Source organism: Hemicordylus capensis, chromosome 2 (assembly GCF_027244095.1).
Source record: "Hemicordylus capensis ecotype Gifberg chromosome 2, rHemCap1.1.pri, whole genome shotgun sequence".
Classification (NCBI taxonomy): Eukaryota; Metazoa; Chordata; class Lepidosauria; order Squamata; family Cordylidae; genus Hemicordylus; species Hemicordylus capensis.
The window spans coordinates 179,440,166-179,467,403 of NC_069658.1; the positions used below are offsets into that span (position 1 = coordinate 179,440,166).

Sequence of the window (27,238 nt, forward strand, 5' to 3'; positions counted from 1 at the left end):
TTGTTGTGTTCTGTTCAGTAATCTTTTGCAGTTTGTTTGGACATTTGTCCCTAGAGGGATCCTTTAGAGCAGTGTTTCTCAACCACCGGTCCCTGGACCGCTGCCGGTCCCCGAAGGGTTGAGTGCCGGTCCCTGACTGGGAGTCAACCCCCCCCCCAACTGAAATCAAGGCACTCACTTACTCAATTTTGCACATGGCACGGAAGAGGAAGAGTATCACGGAGGCATGGGACCCTTCTTGTGCCTTGCCTCCACGTGCTGCTGAGATCTTCCTACAGCTATCTTATTCCCTATCTTTACAGCTTCAAACTGTATGCGATGCGGGGGCATGGAGGAAAAAGTATGGCAGTGGGCGCCACTTGAAGGGCTGCTGGTTCTTGCATGCTCATTGTTTGCAGCCAAAGGTTGGTTGATTGAAACCCAGCTGCCTGTTGTGATCGAGGCGCCTTGAGAGGGAACGCTGTTTCCCTCTTGCATCAGTGGGGCTTGCTTGTATGTTGTTTTCATTGGCCCCATGTAGCTTTTGAATTTTTCTAATGGCCCAACATCCCCTCTCCACTGAGTAATCACAAGCACCTCCACTCCAGACATACTGGAGACAAATTTGTTCACCCAGGCTTTTAGATTCAGGGGTTCTCAACCTTGGGTACCCAGACGTTGGTGGACTTCTACTCCCATAATCCCCAGCCATAATGGCCAAATGCCATTGTTGCTGGGGGTTATGGGAGTTTAACTGAGGGACCCAAGGTTAAGAACCCCTAATATTCCATGTTTGCAAAAGATTCCAAATTTAATTATTTTAATGCTTATATTATTTTCATTCTAAACTGCCCAGAGATGCAAGTTTTGGGCAGTATAGAAGTCTGATAGATAGACAGATAGATAGATAGACAGACTTGAAACCCCTTTACTAACTGCTGGTCCGGGAAACTGCACATGAAGAATGTAGCGGTCCTTGAAACTCTGCACGAAGAATTTAGCGGTCCTTGACTCCAAAAAGTTTGAGAAACACTGCTTTAGAGAGTGTGGGGGAGGTGTCAAGAGGAAAAGGGAGGGTAAGGGAAGGAGAAAATGGAGTGGTTGCTGAATAAACCTTTAGGTACATCTATGTAAGATTTCCTTGTGTGTATGAGGGAAGCAGCTATAAAACACTACTCAGAAGAATCCAATCACCATTTTGGTTAGAGAGCAGGTAGGCTAGTAGTGGCTGGTGGTAAGTCTGGTTTTTTTGCTGGCTTCTTTGTGTTTGTTTGAAGGGGAGAAATGCAACCTCTGCTTTCTCTGTTGCTATCTGATCTGTATGCAAAGCATTACGGCCCAATCCCAAAATGACATGCCATAAAACATTGGAAGTAACAGTAAACTGTAAGACTGGACTAATTAGATTAGAAACTGGCATAAGAAGCCAGAAAGTTCTTTTAGGGCATATGCATAGATTTCTGTGTCAAAACTGCTTTTCAAATAATTGCAGAAGTGGCTTTCCATGTGGGTGTTGTGTATGTATGTATGTATGTATGTATTATTATTATTATTATTTATTTATTTATTTATTTATTTGATTTGTATACTGTCCTTCCAAAATGGCTCAGGGCATTTTACAATTAAAATGTAAAGAAGGATAGGATTCTGTTGGAAGGAAAATAATTTTTAAAATCCATTTGCTATGCAGAGAACTAACCAGGTTTTTCTCTGGATTGTGGCCAGTATCTGTAATATTAATGTGTCCTCTGGGGGTTATGGATCATTGGGCAACAATTAAATAAGTGATCTCTATTAAAAGAGGAGGTGCCCAACAATTCCTCTTATGTGATTCGACTGGATCGGTTTTAGTCTGTGACTCCTGAGGATGTGGACAAGCTGCTTGGAGCGGTGAGGCCTACCACTTGTTCTATTGACCCTTGTCCAACATGGCTTGTTCGATCTAATAGGGAGGTTGTTGTAGACAGCCTGGTGGAAATCATAAATGCTTCTCTGAGGGATGGCAGGATGCCTCCTTGTCTTAAGGAGGCAATCATTAGACTTCTTCTAAAGAGGCCTGCATTAGATTCCGCAGAGTTGAGGAATTATAGGCCTGTTTCCAACCTCCCATGGCTGGGCAAGGTAATTGAGAGTGTGGTGGCCTCTCAGCTCCAGGCGGTCTTGGAGGAAACTGATTATCTAGACCCATTTCAAACTGGTTTTTGGGCGGGCTATAGGATGGAGACTGCCTTGGTCAGCCTGATGGATGATCTCCAATTGGGAATTGACAGAGGAAGTGTGACTCTGTTGGTCCTTTTGGATCTCCTGGTGGCTTTCGATACTATTGACCATTGTATCCTTCTGGAAGGTCTGAGGGTGTTGGGGGTGGGAGGCACTGTTTTACAGTGGTTCTACTCCTACCTCTCGGATATATTCCAGATGATGTCGATTGGAGATAGTTGCTCTTCAAAATCTGAGCTTAAGTATGGTGTCCCTCAAGGCTCCGTACTTTCTCTAATGCTTTTTAACATCTACATGAAACCGCTGGGAGAGATCATAAGAGGATTTGGAGCCGGGTTTTACCAGTACGCTGATAACACCCAGATCCACTTCTCTATGTCAACTTCTTCAGGAGCTGGCATATCCTCCCTAAATGCCTGCCTGGAAGCAGTAATGGGCAAGATGAGGGAGAATAAACTGAAGCTGAATCCAGATAAGACAGAGGTACTTATTGTGCGGGATCAGAACTCTAGAGATTATTTTGATCTGCCTGTTCTAGATGGGGTCACACTTCCCCAAAAGGAACAGGTTCGCAGTCTGGGAGTACTTCTGGATTCACACCTCTCCCTGGTTTCTCAGGTTGAGGCGGTGGCCAGGGGTGCTTTCTATCAGCTCCGGCTGATATGCCAGCTGCGCCCGTTTCTCAAGATCAACGACCTCAAAACAGTGGTACATCTGTTGGTAACCTCCAGACTTGACTTTTGTAATGCGCTCTACGTGAGGCTGCCTTTGTACATAGTCCGGAAACTTCAGTTGGTTCAGAACGCGGCAGCCAGGTTGGTCTCTGGGTCATCTCGGAGAGACCATGTTACTCCTTTACTGATGGAGTTACACTGGCTGCCAATTGATTTCCGGACAAAATACAAAGTGCTAGCTATAACTTACAGAGCCCTAAACAGCTTAGGCCCTGGGTATCTAAGAGAGCGTCTTCTTCATTACAAGCCCCACCGCCCATTGAGGTCATCTGAGGAGGTCCGTCTCCAGTTACCGCCAACTCATTTGGTGGCTACACAGAGACGGGCCTTCTTGGTTGCTGCCCCGAGATTGTGGAGTGCGCTCCCTGCTGAGATATGATCCTCCCCATCTCTGGCAATTTTCAAAAAAACACCTGAAAACGCATCTTTTCGCCCAAGCTTTCTCAGCTTCCTAATATTTTTGGGTTTTAATTTCTGGTTATTTTTAAATTGTTAAATTGTTTTTAAGTTTTTGTTTATGTTTTTAACTGGTTTTATGTTATTGTAAACTGCCCAGAGACAAAAGTTTGGGGTGGTACGAACCATATGTTGTTTACTAGGATGGACACCCAGGCTAAATGGTGGGCACCCAAGGTGGGCAGAGAGTGGCATGCAGCTGTTCAGCAGGCATGGAGTAGGGAGAGGATGTCCCCATGAATCTTTGCTTGCCATGGTGTCCTCTAAGTTACAGGAGATGGTTCATAGCTGCAGCAAGCATCATTGAAAAACCTGTGATTATTCTATTATTTATATATGCATTTTTGAAATAGGCAGGCGGCAATGCCCTTGGAACTTCTGAATGCATTTGTTCTTCACTTTTATAGCTGGTCTCTGCTTTACCTATAGCTTACATAGATTTATTTACTGTTACATGTATAGCCTGTGCTTCCTCCAAGAAGCCCAGAGTGGTGCACATGTTTACTTACATTTATCTTCCCAACAGCCCCATGAGGAAGTTTATGCTGAGAGAGAAGTGACTATCCTAGAGTCACCCAGTGAGTTTCATGGCTGAATGGGGATTTGAACTTGAATTTCCCCAGTCTAGTCTAGCACACTAACCAGCACACTCTGGCTTTGAGTTATTTCTTCTTTTCGTTTATTAATAGTATTCATTTTTGAAATAATCAGGCAGTCAGATCTGCCCTGGTGACTTCAGAATGCATTTAATCTCCACAGAAGCAGCCTTCTGTATCTGGTCTGTACTTTACTTGTACAGTTCTCTCTGTGTGTGTGTGTGTGTGTGTGTGCGTGTGTGTGTGTGTGTGCTTGTGTTTGATCCTGCTGTGTTAGATATAAATCTACACACTACTGTAGTCCTGTTAAGCTCTATAAAGCAACTGATATTTTCCATATTTATCTGTACCTTTGCTGATGAGCAATTGACATTTGTGTGCTTGTGTATGTTTGTATTTTGATCCCACTTGTTACATTAGCTACAAATCTGCACTTTGCCAGTTATTGCTAAGGCACCCGCCTAGTCCTGGGTCCACCTCCGCAGCTCCCCACAACAGGTTCCACCTTGTGGTTCCACCTATTGCCTGCCCTGCCGAGCACCCCAGTCCCAGGAACTACCAGCTGCCACTGCTCTGCAGCTTCTACTGGCTCACCACGAGGCCCTAAAGCACAGACCAGAAAACTTCCAATTCAGATTCCTGTTAACTTGGCAAAGAGGCACCTTTTAACATGATGGTTCTTTTTATTTAGCAGGGGGAGAGTAACTGGCCCTATCCACCCCAAGTACAGTACCTCCAGTGACTGTTGCTGGTGCCTATCTTGTGTTTCTTTTTAGATTGTGAGCCCTTTGGGGACAGGGATCCATCTTATTTATTTGTTATTTCTCTGTGTAAACCGCCCTGAACCATTTTTGGATGGGCAGTATAGAAATCAAATAAATAAATAAATAAATCCCTCTTCATTGATCTGATCTTAAAATTAGGTGAGGAATGTCTAACAGAAACAGAAGCATAAGGTACAGCTGACGCTTATACTCAAGTGCACAATGGGGAAAATAACTGACCAGACATGTCTAAGAAACAACTTGGGGTTACAGTAGATAAGTAGAGATGGGTTGGCCGTGATTGCAATTTAAAACAGATTAATTTGAAGGATGTCCACTGGGCATTCAAAATTAATCCAGTTTTAATTTCAAATCAGTGAGCCTGCCAGCACCTGTCATGCTCCTGATGATGTCATCAGTGTTGGAAGTTAAGGACTTTGCGCTGTCTCTTGTCTCAGACAGTGGGGGACAGACTAGTGGGTCAGAGGGCTAGAGGGTCAAGACATTGGCCATCCGTTCTCTACTGCTGACACTATCCCTTTGGAATGTAGATTGCTAATCTCAGGGACTTCCTTCCTTCCAGCAGCTCATTTCCTCTCTCTCTTCCCTACCTTTTCTTCTACCTTGCAACATGGCAAGCTCCTCTCCCTGCACCATGTGTGCAGAGAAGATGCAGAATCCATCTGCATCCAGCTAGCTAGCTAGATTAGAGATCCTAACTCCTCACTTTCCTATCTAGAATGTTCTCTAATAAATGCCTTATATATTGATTTGAAACTATGAATTGGTTCCAAGTTACTTTACTCTCAGCATACACACATGCCTAAGTAAATTCCACTGTGTTGTGCCTCTGTGCACTCTGCTATAATTGAAAAAAGGGTTTTTCTACCAGAGAGAATTCCCAACAATCAGGAGTGTGAGGGGACAGAATCCCCACTGCTCCTAAAGGAAGTGTGCCATTGAGTCTGTGTCAACTCCTGGCGACCACAAAGTCCTGTGGTTGTCTTTGGTAGAATACAGGAAGGGTTTACCATTGTCATCTCCTGCACAGCATGAGATGATGCCTTTTAACATCTTCCTATATCACTGCTGCCCAATATAGGTGTTTCCCATTGTCTGGGAAACATACCAGCAGGGATTCAAGCTGACAACCTCTAGCTTGGTAGTCAAGTCATTTCCCCGCTGCGCCACTTGTGGTAGCATCCCTACTGTTCCTCCTTTCCCCAAAATCTTACCAAGAAGGACAGAGGGGAGGGCCCTGGGAACCATTACAGTAGTACAGTCACATGCTGCAAGAACTCAGTACAAATCCTAATTTTGCATTGTGTGAAGAATTGCTTCTTCTCTTTCTTTTCCTTTCCTACAATCAATGGCATTCGATGAACCTGAATCCTAGTATTAAGAAAGAGTTTGTAAACCTTCATGTCACCCCCTGAACCTAATTTTTTTAAAAACAAAAAACAAAAACAAAAAACGCTTTAGTCTTTCTTAGCCTTTCCAAGGAAGCTGTTATAACTGCTTGATCATTTCAGTGAACACCTAACACTGTACACAATAGTTCAAATCTGGTCATATCATAGATGTACATAATATTGCTATGATAATTGAATGTACCTTTTCAACTGCTGCTGCAAACCAAATTGATATTTCCAGAGGGCTCACTACTACAACCCCAAGACTGCTTGCCTGAATAATCTTATCTTGGCTTGTTCCCACACTAGCCTTTTAGGGGCGCAACTATAATAGGGCAAGAGGAGACAGTTGTCTGGGGCCCCACTGCCTTTGGGGGCCCCCCAGAGGCAAGTCACATGACTGACTCACCCACCCATGCACCGCCCGGGCTTCCTTCAGTTGTATTCATCCTCCAAAACTGATGTGAGTGTTAAGACCTGGAGCTACCAGAACAGCATGTCTTTCCCTAGTACTATTAAAATGACTTGCATCGTCCACAATTTACAAAACCTTGATTGTAGCACATGGGAGATAGATAGATAGACAGACAGACAGACAGACAGACAGACAGACAGATAGATAGATAGATAGATAGATAGATAGATAGATAGATAGATAGATAGATAGAAATTTTACTATGCTTCTTGTTAACACTATTCAGCCTCATTTAAGATTTCTTTACTTCATGAGCTGAGCTTCAGTGAGAGGGGCGCCATTTTAAAATCTTGTCTCTGGGCCCACTCCAACCATGCTACGCCCCTGCAAAAGCTTCATATTTGTAAGTTAAACCAATTGTATTTCTTTCCTGTCCAGTACAGCTGGGGGTTGCATGCTGATTTTCCCTTTATTTAATCAACTTTTGATCTTTGCAAGGGGAAAGGGTGTTAAAATACTGGTTCATTTCCATTTTTTTTCATTATAGTGAAACATTATTTTGTTATAAAAGAGCAAAAATAATGGAAGGAAACCAGTAGCGCGTGTGGGGGACACTGTAAATAATAAAAACTAACTAAACAAGGGGCAGTTCAGCATTAATCCCCTAGTCATGTTGAACAGGGAAGCAATAACATAAGTTGCACCACGGCGCTTTCCAGACTAGCTGCTTATCAGCAGCAAAATGCCTCCATTTGGGCAAGTCGCATTTGAAACTTAAACAGACGGGGGAGCAGTCTCACAGCAACTAACAACCCGAAAAAACAGCAACTTTTTCATGCCAGATAAATGATGTCCTAGATCTATATCGCAGCAATTAAATTCGAAACAAAGCATTGGCAATGTGGACAGTACCCTGCTCTCCACGTACAGACTGCAGTGTCACGACGCAGGAACTGTGGAAGCACACTTCCGAGATACATCCTGACCCCATTGTGCGGTCTAGACTGGAAAGCACCCTGAAGACAGGAAACTTTCAAGTAGCATTTGAAGGGGCCTTTGCTGAATAGAATGTACTTGAGAGTAGAGACTTTATAAAAGGCGCTTGGCTATGAGGGAGGGCACTGCTGAGCAATATAGTACTAAATGAATGAATGTGTCATGTGGAACTTCCATTTTAATTTCACTTCCAGCTAATTGTGCCTCAGCGTCACTAGAGGGCTCTAATGTGGAAGCAACTTTGATACAGCCCTAATTAATAATTATTGTGACTGTCTGAAGTGTTATCTTTAGGCAAAAACAAATGCCAACTGGCTAGACTTGTCCTTAGAACTCAGTAGCCTAGAAAGAGAACTTGGCTCTCTGAGTAACAAGAATAATTAAACTTAAAGGTAAAGTTGTGCCGTCAAGTTGGTGTCGACTCCTGGCAACTACAGAGCCCTGTGGTTTTCTTTGGTAGAATACAGGAGGGGTTTATCAATGCCATCTCCCATGCAGTAGGAGATGATGCCTTTCAGCATCTTCCTATATTGTTGCTGCCCAATATAGGTGGTTCCAATAGTCTGGGAAACATGCCAAGGGGGATTCGAACCAGCAACCTCTTGCTTCCTAGGCAAGTTACCTCCTCGCTGCGCCATTAGGTGGCAACAGGAATAATTAGGGCTAACATAATTACACCTGGGTTGATAAAGGATGAAAGCCCACTTGCTTGAATCCAGGACACTAGCTCCTGAGATGGTATCCCGGCCCCGGCCCCCTGCCCCCACCTCCGACACAGTACATGCATTTGTGCTAATATAGAGTACAATGTACCATGAAGTTCTGCTACGGTTGTTGTTCAACACTGCCCAGTAAGCATCGATCACTGAGCCTTGGCAAGTTTATCAAGTGACAGTGTGGTGGTGGCAATGGACACTCCGTCTTCAACTATGGTGCCATTTTAAATTAACCATGCCTTGTCCCCCTATATATATCAGGGTGCTGGGACATCAGGGAAATCTACAATAGTTCTGCTGCTCTAGCTACAGGAGGCAATGATGAAGGATGAGCAACTGCTTGCCCAATAGGTTTTCTCGGGCACTGTTGGAGGGAAAGGAACAGGTACCCCATATGCCATTGGAGAGCCTAGCACACGTTTTGCCCCTGAACCTGCTGCTGGCCCTGGTTCTAGGCAGTGTGAAATGGAATGTGAAACACAACAAACTGAAAACCTTAAAGATGAACATTAAAAAGGATGAAAAGTCCTGTTTTCAAAGGCCAATGAAATGTTTTGCAAATATGTACAAGAAACAGCAGTTCCCCCCAGAAACATTGTGAGAGTATACCAGAACAAAGGAGACAGAAGAAAAACCGAAAGGAAGGGTGTGACATGTGAAAGTATGCTTTCTAGTTGTAGTGTTGGTATCTTTACAACAGGTTTCTATGGTAATGCTTCTTCTATGTTCCTTGACAATGGCAGGAGACAGCCAATGTGGTGATCACATGAGGAAGGGGCTCTGCCAATACTTTCCCCTGCAAATTTCACGTGGCATAATCTTGGGAGCACCCTGACGCTCCCATCTGGTAAAATGGTCATATATTGAGGTAATTCACACAATCAAAACCTGTCTTCTACCCAGGTTTGGGAGCTGTGTGTGCTCCCAGTTTTTGGTTGTGTGGAAGCAAGTTAGAAGGAAAACCTGGGTAGAAGTGATTGTATGGAAGCAAAGTAGCAGAAAAACCTGGGTAGCTTTTCCTCCTGCCTTGCTTCCACACAATCGCTTCTAACCAAGTTTTCCTCTTACCTTGCTTCCACACAACTGAAAATTGGGAGTACACCGAGTTCCCAAACCTGGGTAGAACACAGGTTTTGATTGTGTGAATGACCTCATTATGTCCTAGAAACATTAAATTTTCAAGATTGTGCTAAATGGTAGTATCACATGGGTGGGCATTAAAAATACCGTTTCACCACCAATTTACTTAGTGTAGGGGGGAAACCACTATTCAGTATCAGAAAAGACCACATGAATTTGGCTATGAGCGCAAAACAAGCCTGTGACATGAATGAGAACTAGAGAAAGAACAGATCTCCCTTTTCATGTGCTCAGTGTATTGATTCTCTTCTTATTTATGCAGTTTTGAAGCATGGAGGAAATTTAAAACCTCCCAGTAATTGTATTTAGGAACGTAGAAGCATCTCCATGGCAACCCACTGTGACAACAAGGAACCCACCATTGGGAAGTAGCAATATTCAGTCAGACACAGTTCCAGAGATAGGATGACAGGCACAGTTTTAAGAGAGCATCTTATTCTCTACCCCTACATTCAAATAATTCACAAACTTTTCTATAGTTTCTGGACAGACCACAAAACACCAGTTCCTCCCATTTAAATAGTGGCCCAATAATTTATTTTATTTGAAAATACATTTTATTAGACTAAGCAGGGGCGTAACTATAATGGGGCAAGGGGAGACAGTTGTCTGGGGGCCGACTGCCTTGGGGGGGCCCCCCAGAGACAAGTCACATGACTGACTCCCTCACCCGTGCACCCGCCTGGGCTTCCTTCAGTTGTATTCATTCTCCGAAACTGATATGAGTGTTAAGACCTGGAGCTACCAGAACAGCATGTCTTTCTCTAGTACCATTAAACGATTTGCATCATCCACAACTTACAAAACCTTAAAAAAAAAATTTAGGATAATGTTCTATTGTGGCACATAGGTTATATATAAAAATTTTACTATGCTTTTTGTTACCACTATTCAGCCTCATTTAAGATTTCTTTACTTCATGAGCTGAGCTTCAGTAGGGGGCATTTTAAAATCTTGTCTCTGGGCCCACTACAACCTTGCTACGCCCCGAGACGAAGTTGTCCAGTATTGCAGTACAAGCCTCTGGATTATATTCTCTTGATCAGGCATATGTTATCAGAGCAGAAACAAAATAAATCTATATATTATTTGTTGCTTTTAAGGACAAAGGAGCCAGAGGGTAGGCTGAGCTAATCTAGTAGGCTAGTCCGGAAGGACTACCTATCTGAGATCCAATTAAGAGAGGGATATGTCTTCTGTAGGAATATGTCTAGGTCTCAGGTAATACAGGCCTTCTGAAGACAAACTAGCAAATGAAAAAAAAACATAGAGGTTTGCTACTGAAAATGTGTTAACAACAGAATTGGACAACTTGTCAACACAAGCTGCAGGAATTAAAGGCCTTATTGCTGCAGTGTGTTTAATATTCTTCCCTGAACTACTGGTTGCCTGCCTCTAGTTTCTTGGACAAGCTCTAAGTGTCATACTAGACATGATGGCAGCAGCCATGTTTGCTGGGAAAAGGAAAACACATTCAGCAAGGAGGTAGGGGAAGAGAGACATGTTCTGCACAGCAGCTCCCTGCAGTGAGGGCAAGGGGAAAGTGGTGTGCTCTGCATGCACTAGAAAGGTGAGAAGGTGGCACCTCACTGAGCTGCCTCAGTTGCTGGGGGGCTTGGTGGAGTGCTTTCACCAAGACTGCACATGTGTGCATTGGTGTCCCAGACATTGCTTTGCAGACATGCCAAAAAGCCCAGAGCAGAGCCTGAGCCTTTGCCCCTCCCTGCTTTTAGTCAAATGACTGACTGCTGTCGCATCTCTCTTATGAGTCAACCTACCACCCAAGGAAGGTCATTCAAAATCATCACTATACATATATATAATTTTAAAGCTCACCATCTCTCTTGTGTAAAATTATATTATGGTAGAAGAAGAGGTTGCCCTGGAGGTCTGTGTGAAAACACAGGCCTCTTGGGAGACTTCTCTTTAGACTCCTTTCCTGATGGGACGTGTGTCTGCAGGTTAAAAAACATGGCATTCAATTTCTCCAACTCTGCCATTCAACAGATCAATATTGTTCACATTATGAAGGTATTGGGGAAAGAATAATACATGTGGTAGACTATTTTGTAGTAACTATATTATGGGATTGCAAGTTATTTGTCCATGTGAATATTCTTTTGAAGTATCTGTCAGTCATAAAGGATTCAGGTGATTGATCCGGCCAAATAATTCAAAAATTCCAGTCCCATCTCTGGCTCCAGTTTCAGCTCTATAGGCCAGCTGACCCACTTTTACTTTGAAATCTTAATTCAAAGGGGTGTTAGTTCACAAACAAACCTTTATAAAGAATGTCATATCCTGAGTTATAAAACGTCCTGAACTGCAGGATGAATAACCAGATGAAGTACAGAATATCTGATTCTAGGGTATGCTCTGGACAGAAAAAGGAGCATTTCCTTGATGAAGAAAAGCATCCGGTATATAATCAGGGGGAAATCATCCTTTCTTCCTGCACAATTGAATGGGCCAGAAGTTTTGGACAGTGACAGTCCTGTCTGGTGCCCCAGAGAGTGCTGAGAAGGAAGGTGTTTTTGCCAGCTCTTTTACCCTGCTAACTGAGCAAAGAGGCACCTTTTCAAGTGCTGGTTCTCTTATATTTAGCAGGGGGAGAGGGCAACTGTCCCTAGCCAACCCCAGCACAACATCCTAGCCAACCACCTTGAGATTGTTTTTAATGAAAGGCGGTATATAAATTTAACAATAAAAATAAATAAATCCTTCCAGTGGTTGTTGCTGGTATCTACGTTATGTTTCTTTTTAGACTGTTAGCCCTCTGGGGACAGGGAACCACCTTATTTATTTATTTTTCTATATAATCTGCTTTGAGAACTTTTGTTGAAAAGCAGTATAATGGCAGCAGCAGCTCTAAGAGACAAATTGGTTGTTGAATGTTAAGGTATATCTACACTGCAAACATACTTCAGTATTTTATATCACTGTCAGTGCATTGTGCAAAGAATCCTGGGGGTTCTACTTGAAGGTGTAATTGTAGATGGAGGTGCTGAGAATTCTCTTTAAAGATGAGTGTGCCCCTCAGAAGGTTCCCTGGGGAGAGGAAATGAGTGTTATACCAGCTGTAGTCTGCAAGGTAGATACACTCTCTGCCTAAAAGCTCTTGTTTTGTATCAGCTTCAGGGGCCTAACGAGACAGTTGTCTGGGGGCCCACTGACTTGGGGGCCCCCCAGAGGCAAGTCACATGACTGACACCCCCCGCAGCCGCGCAGCCGCCCGGGCTTCCTTCAGTTGTATTGATCCTCTAAAACCGATGTGAGTGTTAAGACCTGTAGCTACCAGAACAGCATGTCTTTCTCTAGTACCATGAAATGACTTGCATCGTCCACAATTTACAAAACCTTTTAAAAAATAATTTAGGATGATGTTCTATTGTGGCACATAGGAGATAGATAGCTAGATAGATAAAAATAAATTTTACTATGCTTTTTGTTACCACTATTCAGCCTCATTTAAGATTTCTTTACTTCATGAGCAGAGCTTCAGTGAGGGGGGCGCCATTTTAAAATCTTGTCTCTCGGCCCACTCCAACCTTGCTACACCCCTGGTCTGCTTTGAAAAGATGCAGAAGTCTATATATCTGTAATTCTCCACATACTCTTAGACTGGTAGCACATGTGCTTTCTAATGAAGCTCACACACACCCACGCACAAATCTCCAATAAAAATGACTGTAACGCTCTTAGCAGTTGTGGGGTGGTGGTGGCTGTAGGTAGCCTGTCAGCTTTTCAAGCTGGGCGAGGCCCCAAGAAAGGGCAAAGAAGTACAACTGTCCTGTTTTCAGTTGTGAGACGTGACAGACAACAGGGGATACCCAGAGTAAATAATACAGTCTGTTCTGTTGCTATGGCAGTTACCAAAAAGAAAAACCCCACCAGTTACGAATCTGGGGCTGGGGCGGGGAGGGGGGGGTGGCCGCAAGAAAGGCTGCTCAAGTTACAGAGATTTGCATTTCGGAGAAAAAATAGCCCCCACCACTCCCCGCCAGGCAACCTGCACTGAATTAAGTGTTATATTATAGGCCTCACATAACTGCAGCAACCACAGTGACGTCCTGCGGCTTTGCTGACTTCCGAAGTAAAACACTGTTTAATGTCTGTGTGTGTAGCGTTGCCATGGGGAGGTGTGTGTGTGTGCGTGCGTGCGCAGCCTGCTTATCGCTGGGAAGGAAATCTGAGCTCGGCCAAGGCTTGACGCAAGCCAGGGACGATTGGTCTGACAAAAAAACACACAGAGGAAGGAATTCCTGGGTTTGCCCTCAGTCTTTTTGCTGGGAAAGAGCACAGCCAGGCAGCAGAGAGGTGGATGGAGCACTTCCACCAGCGACGATGGGCTTTCCTTTTGCCACGGGGAACAAGCAAAAGAAAGAATGTCCCCTAGTGTGAATGAAGGCATGGAAGAACCACAGGGCTTGACCCAAGACAAGATGAAATGGCACTTGCTTGCCTTCCCATTAATTCACTGAGGGCACCGTTCTTTCATCCAACTCCCATGCATTTAAAATTAGGCTTGTGCAGCAGTTGAATTTCCTGTTGGATTATGAGACAGCTTTGTCTCCCACTCTTAAAGCCAAACTAGATGTGCTGAGGCAGTCACGTTTATTTATTCACATGTCTGCCCTGTTTATATGTCGGGTGGGCAGGTATAATTTTAACAGCAAACGGGGTATGTGGAAGGAGGAAAGCATAACCCGCCTCCCACCCTCACCTTACTTTCAGGCACTTTTATCCCGTCTGACTCACTTCTAGTCAGGACCGGCATTAGAAGTCAAACACAGGCCTAAGGGCCCACACAGCTGACCCCTGAAGAAGAAGGGAAATAAACACACTCCTGTTTCTCCTACATACCTAAACTGTTTCTCCTACATACCTGAAAGGCCCAACAGTACTGAAGCCATGCCTTCTTTGAGAAAGAAAGTACTATAAGATAGAAAACAATTATGCAGTATACTCACGTGTAAATAACAACAATACATTATCTATCTAGCTGTCTGTCTGTCTGCAAGTCTGTCTGCCCTAACCCTAACCCTTTCAAATGTATATGATCCCATCATGGGAAACATGCCCTGTGAATATTTTTCTTTCCTTACAAGCATGCAGTTTGAAGTACAAGCAACAAATTAATTGGGGACAATTAAAAAGGGTCCCCTGGACAAGTCATAGCCAACGAGAGAGTTCCATTTTCTAGGTTTGGCATATGTCTGCCTATAAGGCACATTCAGTAGAAAAACAAATCGCTTTCTTTTTTAATTTCAAAATTTGGAACTTTCTGCCATCATGATTCAAGGTGGAAAAATGATGTGGGTGGGAAGTGTTCCTGTGGGATGGAAAACTGAATCCTGAACAGCCCCACCATAGCAATACATGTTAGCACAAACAACTTTACTATTCAGAATGGCCATACCCCAATGGAAGGGGAGGAGTTCAGAGCTGGGTGGAGTGAGCTGAGTTAAGGCCTGGGGCAATAGGAGGGTGTGATGACAGCCAAACTGCACATTACTTTAAACGCAAAGCTAGGCCCTGTGTACTTTTAACTTTATAGCAGCCACAGGAGCCCCCTGTGGCACATGGGGAGCAGATATTTAACCTTTTCCCCTTTCCCTGCAATCCTGCTGAAAATCACCTCTCAAAGTTGCTATTTGCCGGAGTTTTCATTGGGATCATGTCACGGTGGGAAAGGTTAAATATCCATCTCCACATACTGCGGTTCCAACCTTATCAGCCCCCCCCGCCGCCCCCGCCACATGCTGCTGCTTATATAACTCAAGAAACCACACACTGCAGGGGCAAACTGGGCATTGTAGCTGGGCCCAGACTCTTCTGAGGATATCAGCATATGTGTTTTCTGCAGAAAAATTCTATAGGTCAAGGGTGAGCAGAAGGTAGGCTGCAGTTCACTACTGGATCATACTAAGCGGACCACTTGAGGCCTGCTGGTTGTTTGGATTCTTGCACAGCATGCTGGACCAAGTGGACTTTACTCTGGCCCACCAAAATACTTACATTCTTAAACAAGAGCGCACACTCAGGATCACTTAACATAGATTAGTCATGCATTAACTGTTCAGAGACCCTGAGTATACACTCTTGCTTTGTAAATTTAAAGCATATTGGTGGACAAGGATGTGAGCAGGTAAGCCTTTGTGGGGGAAAGCCTTCCAATCAGGACTGAAGTGAGGTGACCTCTGCCATAGGTCCTTGGTCTGGGCAAGCCAGGTCACAATTCTGAAAACTATTACCAGAAGGCAGTATCTGGGCCTACATTCCTAAGCAGAGTGTTGTACTGATCTTTCAATGATGTGTCTGAACTGCAGGTCGGGACTGGGAATGGCATGGTGGAGATGCAACGCTTGGGGCAGAGAACTAAGGATATCTCTTTACCACAAATTTATATTGGTTTTTAAGCCAGTTTAAATGCAGTGGCTTCCCTCAAAGAATCCTGGGAATTATGGTTTGGTCAGGATGCTGAGAATTCTGCAGCTCTCTAGGCTAGATCTCTAGCCTTTTGCTGATATATAGTTTCCAGGACAAGAGTTGTGCAGAAAAGGACATTTCAGAAAGTACAGCTTCATCCTATGGAGCTGAGAAAAGCAGCACTTGCTGAAACAGCATTTTTGACAAGGCTATTAATGGAACTGGAGCAGTTTGTCTGCTTGGTTCTGCCCCAAATGAATTAAAATGTTGCCACCCCAACAATAGCACATTAGATCAGCAAGAATTGAACTCTCATTTTCATGTCTAATGTCTACCACCTTTTAACTCTCCCCTCATCTTACAACTGGGTCTGTGCTCTGGGCTAGTAGTGGAGGTCAGAAAGCTCTCCATCATGTCCTTTGGAATGCCAGAGTTACTAAGTAAGCTATCTCTTTGTATATCTTCCAAAAGTGCAGACAATAGCTTCTCTCCCCAAGGGATTACTGTAAGTGATGAAGATGCCCCTGGAATTGTAGGCGCCTGGCTTACCTCTGTGGTTGGACCCGCACAAGAAAACTGTCACTCGCCCTCCATTGCATCTGGTCACCAAAGGACCAAGTTGGATTCACCAGAAACAAGCTTAAAGGACTCAGAGGTAATGGGTTCTAAAGCTGTTTCTGGGTCCCATTAAACTGGATAGCCTGTGAGCCCTTTAGAGTTAACAGCATGTGTTAATTGCACCCACTTCAAGTCTAGTCAGTCTAAGATGTAGTCAGCTGCCTTAGACTAGAAGTGTTCCTAAAGCTGATATAGGAATAAGGGCACCACGTTATACTAAGGACTGTTGGGCCACTTTTGTTTGAAGTGGTGGTTAAGCCAAAGGAGTTGACTTTTTTGGAGTGATTATCATTCTTACGAATGTTGAGAAGGAACATGGCTCACCACGCCCTGGAAAACCTTTGCAATTTCTGTTGAGACAGGGAATATTGGAGTGCAAGACCGGTCACTATGCCAATTGCCAAAGACTGTCAATTTACGATGGCTTCATTCAGTTAACCACTACATAAAATATGTCTAGGTGGATTGTCCCAGCATCAGACCAAAAAACCCATCCTTACTCTTGACCCCAGTTCTTCTTTTCCCAGATTTGCCTCGGACCAAACTAATGCTTTTCCTGATGCCTCAGACCAAACCTAGGAGGGCTGTTTCTGATCTTTGACCCTTCCCAATTGCTCCAGAAACACAACAGAGCCTCTGAATTCAAAGCCATGGTAGATTGCAAACTTGCTCACAAAGAATCAGATCTTACTAATGAACTTAAAATATCATGTTTGTTTTCATTCTAGATCCTCTTGTCTGTACCCAACCCAGAAAGTACATGCCAGATGACTTCAACCGAAGTGTGATTCTCTGCAGTGCCGAAGCTCACACTGAGGGTGCGCATAAGCTGGTAAGAACTGGTTCTGCACAAGCTTTGTTGAAATGAATAAGAGGTGGGGCTTTGACCAAAATTAGTGCCAAACCTGACTTTGCGCCGTGGTGACCCAGAAAAATGATTCCTGAAAATTGCATAAATTATATACTAATTTTACAGCCATTGAAGGCTGGAGAGCAAACTAGTTCTTCTACACTGGCCCATGATGAAAAACATCCCTGGACGGCTCTAGCCTTCCTCATCTGTGCAATATTCAGACCTTGGTGGGATTTTGACTGAAATTGGTTTGTCAAAATTTTTCTTATGAACAGAAAAAAGGGTCAAATAAATTGAAAAGAGGAAAATATATTACATAATTGAAAATATGTACTCTCAGAGTGCCTCATGGGTGTGGAGTTTGTGGGTTTTATTTTGTAAACACTTATCAGATACATGTCTATTACTTATATAAGAAGCTTGCTTTATTTATTTATTTATTTATTTATTTATTTAACTAACATTCTTCTCTGTGTAACATTATTTCCCTGTGTAAACCGCCCTGAGCCATTTTTGGAAGGGCGGTATAGAAATCGAATAAATAAATAAATAAATATTGCTATGCCACCCAAAACTTGCGTCTCTGAGTGGTTAAGAAAAGATAAATAAAAAGTTTACCAAAACAAGTGCATTGATTTGGATGCATTCATTATATGCACGATTGCCCTAAAATGTGGCTTGAGGCCTAATGCTCACGGAAGTGGTCAGCCTGTGTCTGGGTGTACCACTTCAGCCTGCAGGTGGGCTCTTGCATGACTGAATCTTCTTCTGTACAAAACAACAAAACAAACTCCCTTCACACATAAAACTAGCATATCAGGAAAGGATTAGGCAAAAACATCTAGACTTCTATCTGCAGCATTTATTTACCTATTTTTGATATGGAGCTGCAGCATTCAGTCGTATGAACCCCACCAGCAATTTGAAGTGGTACAGACCAGACAGAGTTTACCACCTCAGCAAGAACTAGGCCTAAAAGAGAAGATTTGAAAACATTCCATTCCAAATCAAAAAAATCCTAATGTGTTTATTCTAAAAGGAAGTCTGGGCAGTGAAAGAGAGCAAAACAACACAGCACCCACTACTTAGAATCCAGCTCTAAAGAACATGTGGCATGTTTTAGCAATTCCCTTTGGAGATCTGTGACTCTCCGCCTGTCCTAAAATAACCCTGACTCCCTCTCCCCTTATCACCTGGAAACATTTTGATTCCCTAAATACTGACTGCCTGGGCCCCAAATATCATGAAGGGGAGTTTGACTGCCAGCTTGCAGACAGGAAAGGGTGTCATTCCTGCTCCACACACATTACAGTAAAGAGGCCCCTCCTACGTCCTGTCTCATCTGTCTGTCGGCCCTCGTAATTACTGGCCTGGGAGGGGCTAAGGTTTTAAAAAGGATTTCCCTTTGAGTAAAAGTCAGTGACTTTAGGTGGTAAGTTCTCAGCTCAGACTCTTGGCAGCTGGAGGCAGACTCTGGTCTCTCCTGTCTTCTTGCCCTTCCTTTCTTTTTTTCTCTCTTTCAAGGTGGAATTATACAGCAAGAGACCTGTGGGCTGGGACCTTTCTAAAAGAAACGCACTGATTGCTAGGTAAGTGATAACTTTTTAAATAGGTTTGTCTGTGTCTCACAGTCTGGAGCTTTGGGGCTGCATTTTATACTTCTCAGCATGTATTGTATGTAGTCTAGAAGTTACTCCCTATGGCGGCATAATGTACTCAGACAGTGTTTGGTTTCATAACGAAGGGGCTTTGAGTCATAAATCACTCGCTTTCTTTAAGAACTATAATTCAGAAGGCAGCTTGAGGAAAGTCTGCAAGAATTATTGTAGTACTGGGGCCACATTTAGGACTAGCTGGCACAGGCAGGAGTCCACCACAATCAGGAGGTCTTCCTCGAGCTTTGGGTTTGTGTAGTTGAAATCAGCATCTGACACCTCCTTTCAAAGTGCTTCATGGGGAGGAGAAAAAAGAAAGTTGGTTAAACTGGATTCTTGTTCTTTGGTCCTCATAGAAGCGCAGAGAGGCTTATCCTTGAGCTGGCAGAAGGAATTTAGCGAGTGCTGCTTTCTCGATTAGGTGTGCACATGGGCTGTTGCGTATTTTTAACCCCACGTTGCAAGTTTCAGCAACTGGTGTGGAGAGAGGGCACCTGCTCAGTTTTTATGACAGGACTTCCTGGCCACTGCCAGGCTTACCTGGCCTTTTGTAAGGATGAGATGCCACCCAGAGAAGGGATGCAAGAAAGTGACAGTCCCACAAGAACAATCTACTTTGGTTAGAAATTGGCACAGATATAATTTTTCCTTTAAACTGGAGTGGCCAAATTTGGTGGGGTAGTGGTTTGGACATGGTTTGGAGGGATAGCCCTTTTCTTGCAGTATATTGCTTCTCCGTCAGGCATGGTGCTTGTCCTGACAATAAGCTCTTTTCTCCGGTGTCTGTGCATGATGGGATGTGGGAAGGAGAGAAATCAGTATGTTGTAAAAACTGCATCTGGGCTGAAATGTTTCCAGGCCAGAAAGGGTTTTAGCAGCATTTGCCCTCAAAGGGCAGAGTGTAGATAAAGAATTCAACCTTCCTGGTGAACCTGGCAAACAAAGACAAAAAGTGAGACATAACTTTGGCTGGGAATGTCGAGTGGCTTCCCCCTCTGTTGAGGTTGTGTAACCGCCCACAGCTAAGTTATATAAGGACAATTGGAACATGATGAGACATCAGTTTTGGGTGGGGGCACTTCCTCGTCGGCACAGTGGTACCCTCAAAATGGCACCAGTCATACTCTGCCTGGCACACGCCCATTGGGAGAATGATTCATTCTTTCCTTGCAGATTCTTTCTGTTTTCCGCGCAAAATTGTTTCTGCTGGTTCTTTGCAAATTTCAGTGCCACTCCCTCTCATATTTTCCATTCTTGAAGCTCAGACATGCTTGTTGATAGTAGCTGTGGCATTGCTCAGGAATGGGCAAGGCATCTCACAAAAGGGCAAGTTATATTTCTGTCATACTCGCTCCTTTTTTGTCTACAAGGAGTCCTATAAGGACCCTCCAAGCATTCACAATTTGAATCGGCCTAAGACATTTTGGGCCCTGAGGGGGGAAATCCTATTTATTAATTAATGTGAGGCACAATCCACCAAAACATTCTCCTATGGAAGCCTGATTATCTCCATCTTGCTTCTGTGGGAGAATATCCTGATGGACTCTGTCCTATGAGGTCAGTTCGCTAGATCTCTACCATCTTGATTGAAGTCCAAAAGATGCAGCCTCACCTTACCTCATGCTAAAGCTGCTTCTGTGCACCGCTTAAAAGTTCTGTCATATTTTCCAGTTAGGGACAAAACAGACATGGCATATGGGAGCTCCATAGCTGGATCTCCAACTTTGTCTTTGACATGAGAGGGCATTGTAAATTGGTTTGGGGCACTGGTGCAGGAGGAGGAGGCATTCAGCCCTTACCCAATGCAGCTTCTGTGATCAAAACTGTCCCTCCTGCACTGCAAAAGCTGTTGGGTAGTGGACCCTGCTGGGTGGGGGAACAAATACTTGTTATGTGTTACATTTTTTAAAAAGTTAAATGATTGGACCACATATCTCTTTCAAGTCTGGTTTGGCCCTCAGGAAGTTGGGGATACATTCTGCAATTGGTGCAAACTTTCTTATGCAGCAAGTTGTATTCTTAGAGTCCACCTTTGAATTCTGACAAGTCCCCTAAGGCTAAAGCCATGTCTTTTTCAGAAAAGTGGATATGGAGGAAGTCTAGGGTTTCCATCCTGAAACAGGAGCGGGTGGTGGTGGTGGTGGAATGGAATGGATGAAATCCTTTGGCCTCTCCTGGAGATTCTGAGCGTGTTAGGATTTGAACTTCTATGGAGGTTGGTGAAAATCTGAATTTCTGCAAGGGATTTGAAGATGGCGACTCTAACCTTGGGGTTCAGCTTCCAATTGATATTTGATCCCTCCCCCAAACATGATTGCTTCCTGACATCAAGACGAGCCAAACCCATGTCTTTCTTTGTGCTCAGTTTCTCTAGGTTTTTGAATCTTGGGGGAATTAGTCACAGACAGGTTGTTAAGGCCCTTCTTACACTCAGGAAGGAGTATAGACATCAAACGGCTCCTTAACTTTTGAGAATAATTTTTAATCTGATCTGCTCCTTTAACTCTTGCACTAATGTCTGATGTTTCTATGATTTTATTATTATATCTCTCAATTGCCCAAGAAATATTTTTATTGGAGGATAGGATATCAATCTTTATAACATATAAGTACATTAAAAGAAAACACCTTTTGCCGTGCAGATCTTACGGCTTTTCTCCCAACTCTGTTATAAAATGGGGACAGAGGGAATGGAGGATGGCATCGGGGCTGGCCTCCAGCTGGTTGTACGTTTGTCCATTCCCTTTCTCTGTCACTGAAGAAGACTCCTTGTATTTGCCATATCAACGTTTGTATTTTCCATAGAAAATACTTAAAATGTGGCAGGGAGACACCCATTTCCAAAGACTTTGTGACACATTCCAGGGTGCTGCCACTGGCCACGGATCCTTGCTCTGGGCCCACTCTGTAATGGTTAATTATTTTTTCTTAAGCATCGGAATACACATGGCCAGGGGCGTAGCTAGGGGAGAGGGTTCATCCCTCTCTCTGGCGGCCCCCCAGAATGAGGGAGGTATTGAAGAAAATAGGGAGGGGTGGAGCTGGAGGGCCCTCAGGAGCTGGGGGCCCGTGTTCTTTGAACCCTTTTGCTCAATTATAGCTACGCCCCTGCACATGGCACTGTACACAATTTGAAGCCATGCATCTCCCTTTCATGCTTTATATCGTTACCACAGCGAAATGCTTTTTCTTGTAATATGGGTGCAGCTGGGGCACACACACACTGTGAAGAAGCATTCAGAATCCTCCACAGAGTCCCTGGCTTGCAACAGGAAGACTACTAGCCACTTGATATGAGATTAGGCTGCCCGCTTTACTCAGGTTAAATTAAGTGGTAGATTAATTAATGCAAGCTTTAACTGATTAATTGGTGAGGGCAAATTTTAATCAGTGGGACTAAGAGTTACAGGCAAAGTTTTTTTCCACTTTTTATTTTTAAACTTCTGTGTTGCGATATCTGGTAACTAAATAGTACAAATAGTGTAATGTAATACATGTATTACAATGTTTATCTATATTATATATATGATCGTCATAAAAACAATGTCATTTGCAGTATTTGACTTTAAAATTTTCAGTGTAAGATTCTGAGGTTATTTTGATTGTGGTGTGTTACTATAGTATGGGATGGAAAATAAAATGTTAAAGATGGACATTCCTCTTTTTAATTAAATAGTAAATTATTTCACAATTAGACATCCATATGGAGGTTTCAGCAATATGCAGATTGATTACATTTATTTGATCATTCAATTAAAAGGCAGTGCATTATTTATTATTTATTTATTTATTTATTTATTGCATTTCTATACCGCCTAGTATAGAAATCTCTAGGTGATGTACATTAATCAGATACACATTATTTAATTGCTGGATTACCCTCATTCAAGGATTTCTACCGGGACCCCCAATTCTCCCTTACCCAAGGATGCAGATCCAACCCTATAACCTGCAGTCATCTCCACTGGTTTTGGAGGACAACATAGGTGCAGCAGGCCATACAGGGACAAAGTTGGCATTGGGTTATCTATACCACATTTTTCCTGCTGTTGGGAGCACCATTTTTCATGACCTTGCTTGCCAGGAGCAAAGCAAGTGTTGAAGCAGATACATGCATTAAACAACCCAAGCAGTAACTGTTGGGGAATCACCATGTTTGGGTGTGTACCATGTGTCTCATATGGCTCGTCTGTGTCATTATTAGATTCCAGACACCACATGGAACCCAAGATGGATATCCATTCCAGTCTGTTCCAAGTTTCCTAAAACTCCTTGGGGGGGGGGATAAGACTTTTCTGGACATGAGAAGTTGCCTCCCCACTCTTGGCTGCCCTAAAAGACCCTCTGGTCTTACTGTTGTCTGGGTGGGGTTAACAAGATAAGCTCCTGTTTGCTTTGAGACCTTGGGTGTTACTTCTAGATACCACCGTGGCGGGCACTGGCACAGAATCTGCTGATAAATTGCTATGAATAACATATAGATCAGAGTGAAGGTGATTAACCTGTGTTTGTAAAGGTTTCTTCCCTCCTGTTGCATTCCCCCTTTTGCGTCCCAGTCTTTCTCTACAGTAACCTTTATGTGGGGGAACGGCTTTCTGACATGGGTGCTTAATTGTATTTAGAACCAGAGCCTCCCTCTCCTTTAGCCTGACGGGGACAAAGGAACCCTTGCACGCAACTCCAGATCATGTTTCAAAGCAGATCCAGTAGGCAGACGGAGCTACTGCATTTAATACGCCATTCTCTAGTTTATGTGCATTTTCACTGCAAAAAGTCTCAAGATAGACTGGACCAGCATAGTAAATCGGGCATTGGTGAATCAAAGAAGGCTGCAACACAACATGATTATGGAAGCCTATCAGAGGCCAGGTGGAGATTGTCCTATCTAGAGGTTCACTTGGGGCCTTTAGCAGTTATAGTGATGTTTCACTGCAATGCTGCCAAGACGCATTGAAGCAAATAGGTTTGTCGACAGTTCCACAGGCCAGTTCTAATAACTGTCTGACCTTGGACAGAGGTGGCCCGTAAGGGGGGCAGAGTGGGAGGCAGGTAGGTCTGACCCATGAGGCACAAAGCACTGGGAAGTTTTCCCATTAAAGTCCCACTGAAAGACGTGGGAGCTGCAAGAGAACACAGCGGCCCATTTCAAGGGGGCTTGAGCAGGAGAACATTGCTACATTTTAAGCCCCACATTAACTAGTGGGAAGGGGTTACCATTTGGCTATCCCACCTCAGACACCAAAATGCCTTGAGTTGGTCCTGGATTTTCACTTGTAAGGGAACACGGCCTCGTGGTCTCTATTCAGACTTGGGTGTGGCATGGCTGGGATTTTCCACTGGCTTTGGTGCTCAGAGAGGGCGTGGATGAATCACCACTGCTTTGACTTGGATGCTGTCTTTTCTTCCCTGCTCCTAGTTAGTTCCTGCTTTGCATAAGGGCACTAACTTGGGCGTTGTTCAGATTGCTAGAGACAGTTGCCCGCGCAATATTTTAAGTTCAATTGTTGGAATGGACTTAATAAAAACTCCACTTAAGTCATTCTCCAGTCTACAGCTTCATCTGAGATGCAGCCTTCAATACTGAATACTAGACCATTTATGGGCCCCATTTATGAGCCCCATGGTTGCCAGGCGGCGCCTCTTGCTCTGCTTCAGAGATTCACTGTTGTTTTTCAGGGGATAATTAATCTCCCAATCAGTTTCAACAGCCTTGAGTTCCAACACCCAAGTCAATTTACAAGCTTTCTCTATCCCAGAGCAAATTCCTTCTCTTTTCCATATGTAACAACTGTATACAGCTGTTATTTATTTGTTTTTAGCCAAATCCAGACAACACCTTTCTGAGATCCTAAGGTCCAGGATGGGATAGGATGCATGCAATAACTATTTGTTCTGAGCACTCTGTCTTCTTGCTGTTCATTTCTGGTGAGACTCGTCTAGAGGTAACGTGGTGGCCGCCATCTTAGCCAACAAACATAGAATAGCCAGTCTTTTGTGTTTCAAGGACCTTGTTTCTGTAGCCTGAGCAGAGATTGTAACCAATACACATACTACTTGTGGTACAGAACAAAAGCCCCAAGGCGATATTAGTCTTACCTATTTTAATAATTCGGAGCTTCCAATCTTTTGTAAAACTACTATAGTTTTTCCATTCTTTTTTGACATTTGGTGGTTTTTTAAGCAAGTAGTTTCATTCTTTCTTTCTTCTTTGTTCTCAAGTCTTCAAGTAAACATCTGATAACCGTGGGCACATGAAAAAGTCTCTAGTAGTCTGAAAGATCTTGAGTGCTGATTCAGTGGTCCTGAGCTGTGCAGACCAGATGAACGTGTGTTTCCGCCCATACAGCTGTTAAGGATTTGGGAAGGGAGTAACTCACGTGTTCTGCATGCAGAAGATCCCAGGTTCGGCCCCTGGCATCTCTAGTTAAAAGGATCTGAGATAGCAGGGCTGGGAAAGAACTTGTGCCTGAGGGTTCAGATGGCACAGTGGTCTGACAGTATAAAGCAGCCTCACTTGTTCATGTGCACAGGATCAGCTGATGCTGTGTAGTCTACAAGGCTGGCTCCTTGCACTGAACAGGCCCATGACCTTCCTATCCTGGGACATTTCGCCTGCCCTTGGTTGTAAGATCCCAGCTTCTAGCTCTTGCAAAACGCACCCTGGGTGCTCCTGACTGTTTGTGGAGGGATTGCTCCCAGTGCTTTCCCCAATGCTTGGCTTTGTAGTATGTTGTATATCAGAGTTTTTGGCCTGTTTTTGGCCCCAGTTGCAAGTGGGTTTTTGAAATCTGAAAGAACGCAAGGATTTACAGATAAATCACTGAGAATTTCAGCCTTCTTCTTTTTCATAATGGGACTTGCTGTACTTTTTCCAGCTGGGAAAGAAAATGTGAACTTTGAAAATATAAGATTTTAAAAGTAACATAGGAACTGACAGTAAATCATAGTTTCAACCTCCTTTTCATAATAGGACTACTCGTCCTTTCCCTTACAAAGTAAAGTACGTAAACATTCAAAAGACAGTAGGCAAAATAATAAACATGGGCCCCCAAAAAAGAATAATAACTTTTTATGGTTCAGCAGTATTTGGAAGGTAGAATGTCTCATGTCTTTGGGCATTTGGGAAACTCCTCTGTGTAAATTTCAATTGAAGTGCTTTTAATTCCTGCTGTTTCAGCAGCTGTGCTTTGTGAGCCTGAGCCACACCTAAAATGGTGCGTTTTGTGTTGCAACGACAAGCATTTGTTTGTCCGGATGACTCAAAGTATGGCCTGGATTTGGCGCAAGTGCAAATCCACGTGTCAGATTCACCTCTTTAAGAAAACAAGGGGCTCATTCATACGAGAATCTTTACATGGGGGCTTTGTGGTGAAACTATAAATGAGTTGATTCCTTGCGTAATCTGACAGACAGATCTTGCGAATACTCCAACATGGAGCCGGTGACTCACTGTAGCCTGTAAAACTTGCAACATGGGGATTCAACTGAAGACATTGCGTTAAGATTTTGACATAAATTGAAGATTCAGCATTCACAAGGCCATGCTTGCAAACTAATCTTCTGCCTAACCATTGGTCAGATGACCCTCTAGAATAGAGCTGTAAAATTTGGCCCCCCAGCTGTTGTTGGACTACATCTCCCATCATCCCCAGCCACAGTGGCCAATAGTCAGGGATGATAGCGATAGCAATAGCAATAGCACTTACATTTATATACCGCTCTATAGCCAGAGCTCTCTAAGCGGTTTACAATTATTTAGCATATTGCCCCCAACATTCTGGGTACTCATTTTACCGACCTCGGAAGGATGGAAGGCTGAGTCAACCTTGAGCCCCTGGTCAGGATCGAACTTGTAACCTTCTGGTTACAGGGCGGCAGTTTTACCACTGCGCCACCAGGGGCTCCTCCTCCTATGATGGGAGTCATAGTGCAACAACAATTGAAAACTAACGTTGTACAACCTCAGTCTAGAAGAAAAGTGTGTAGGAGATGGAAAGAAAACAGAAAACATTTCTTTCCAAAATGTAAAAACAAAATGCATTGCTCTGAAATGGGAAACGGGACTAAAGCGTTGATCTGCTATATAGACATTTCTTTGGGCAGCCTTACATTCATCAAATGGATCTGAATTTTCTCTGAAAAAAATAATTTCCAAACTAGGTGCATTTTATAAGGTATGGCCACTGCTTTGGTCATGTAAAATGATGCAGTACTAATAAAATGTAGTCATTCCATTGACGTAGTCAGTCCATTGA

General features: G+C 43.5%; 2 long non-coding RNA genes across 6 annotated transcripts in view; one reads left to right on the forward strand and one right to left on the reverse strand.

Annotated features, from left to right (window-relative positions):
- The window catches only part of LOC128347374 (uncharacterized), a 59,986-nt gene extending 46,429 nt beyond the window's left edge, over positions 1–13,557 (reverse strand). The window contains exons 1-2 of one of the 2 annotated variants that reach the window (XR_008317538.1): positions 13,473–13,557; positions 11,265–11,383 (exon numbers count right to left, since the gene is read on the reverse strand). This is a non-coding gene — a long non-coding RNA (uncharacterized LOC128347374). Of the gene's footprint in view, positions 1–11,264; positions 12,477–13,472 lie in introns of both variants that reach the window. The other variant, XR_008317539.1, reaches the window with a different exon arrangement.
- Positions 13,558–13,684: 127 nt separating this feature from the next.
- LOC128347373 (uncharacterized) overlaps positions 13,685–27,238 on the forward strand; it is a 51,363-nt gene continuing 37,809 nt past the window's right edge. The window contains exons 1-4 of one of the 4 annotated variants that reach the window (XR_008317536.1): positions 13,685–13,745; positions 16,329–16,512; positions 17,204–17,307; positions 18,853–18,917. This is a non-coding gene — a long non-coding RNA (uncharacterized LOC128347373). The other 3 variants (XR_008317535.1, XR_008317537.1, XR_008317534.1) reach the window with 3 other exon arrangements.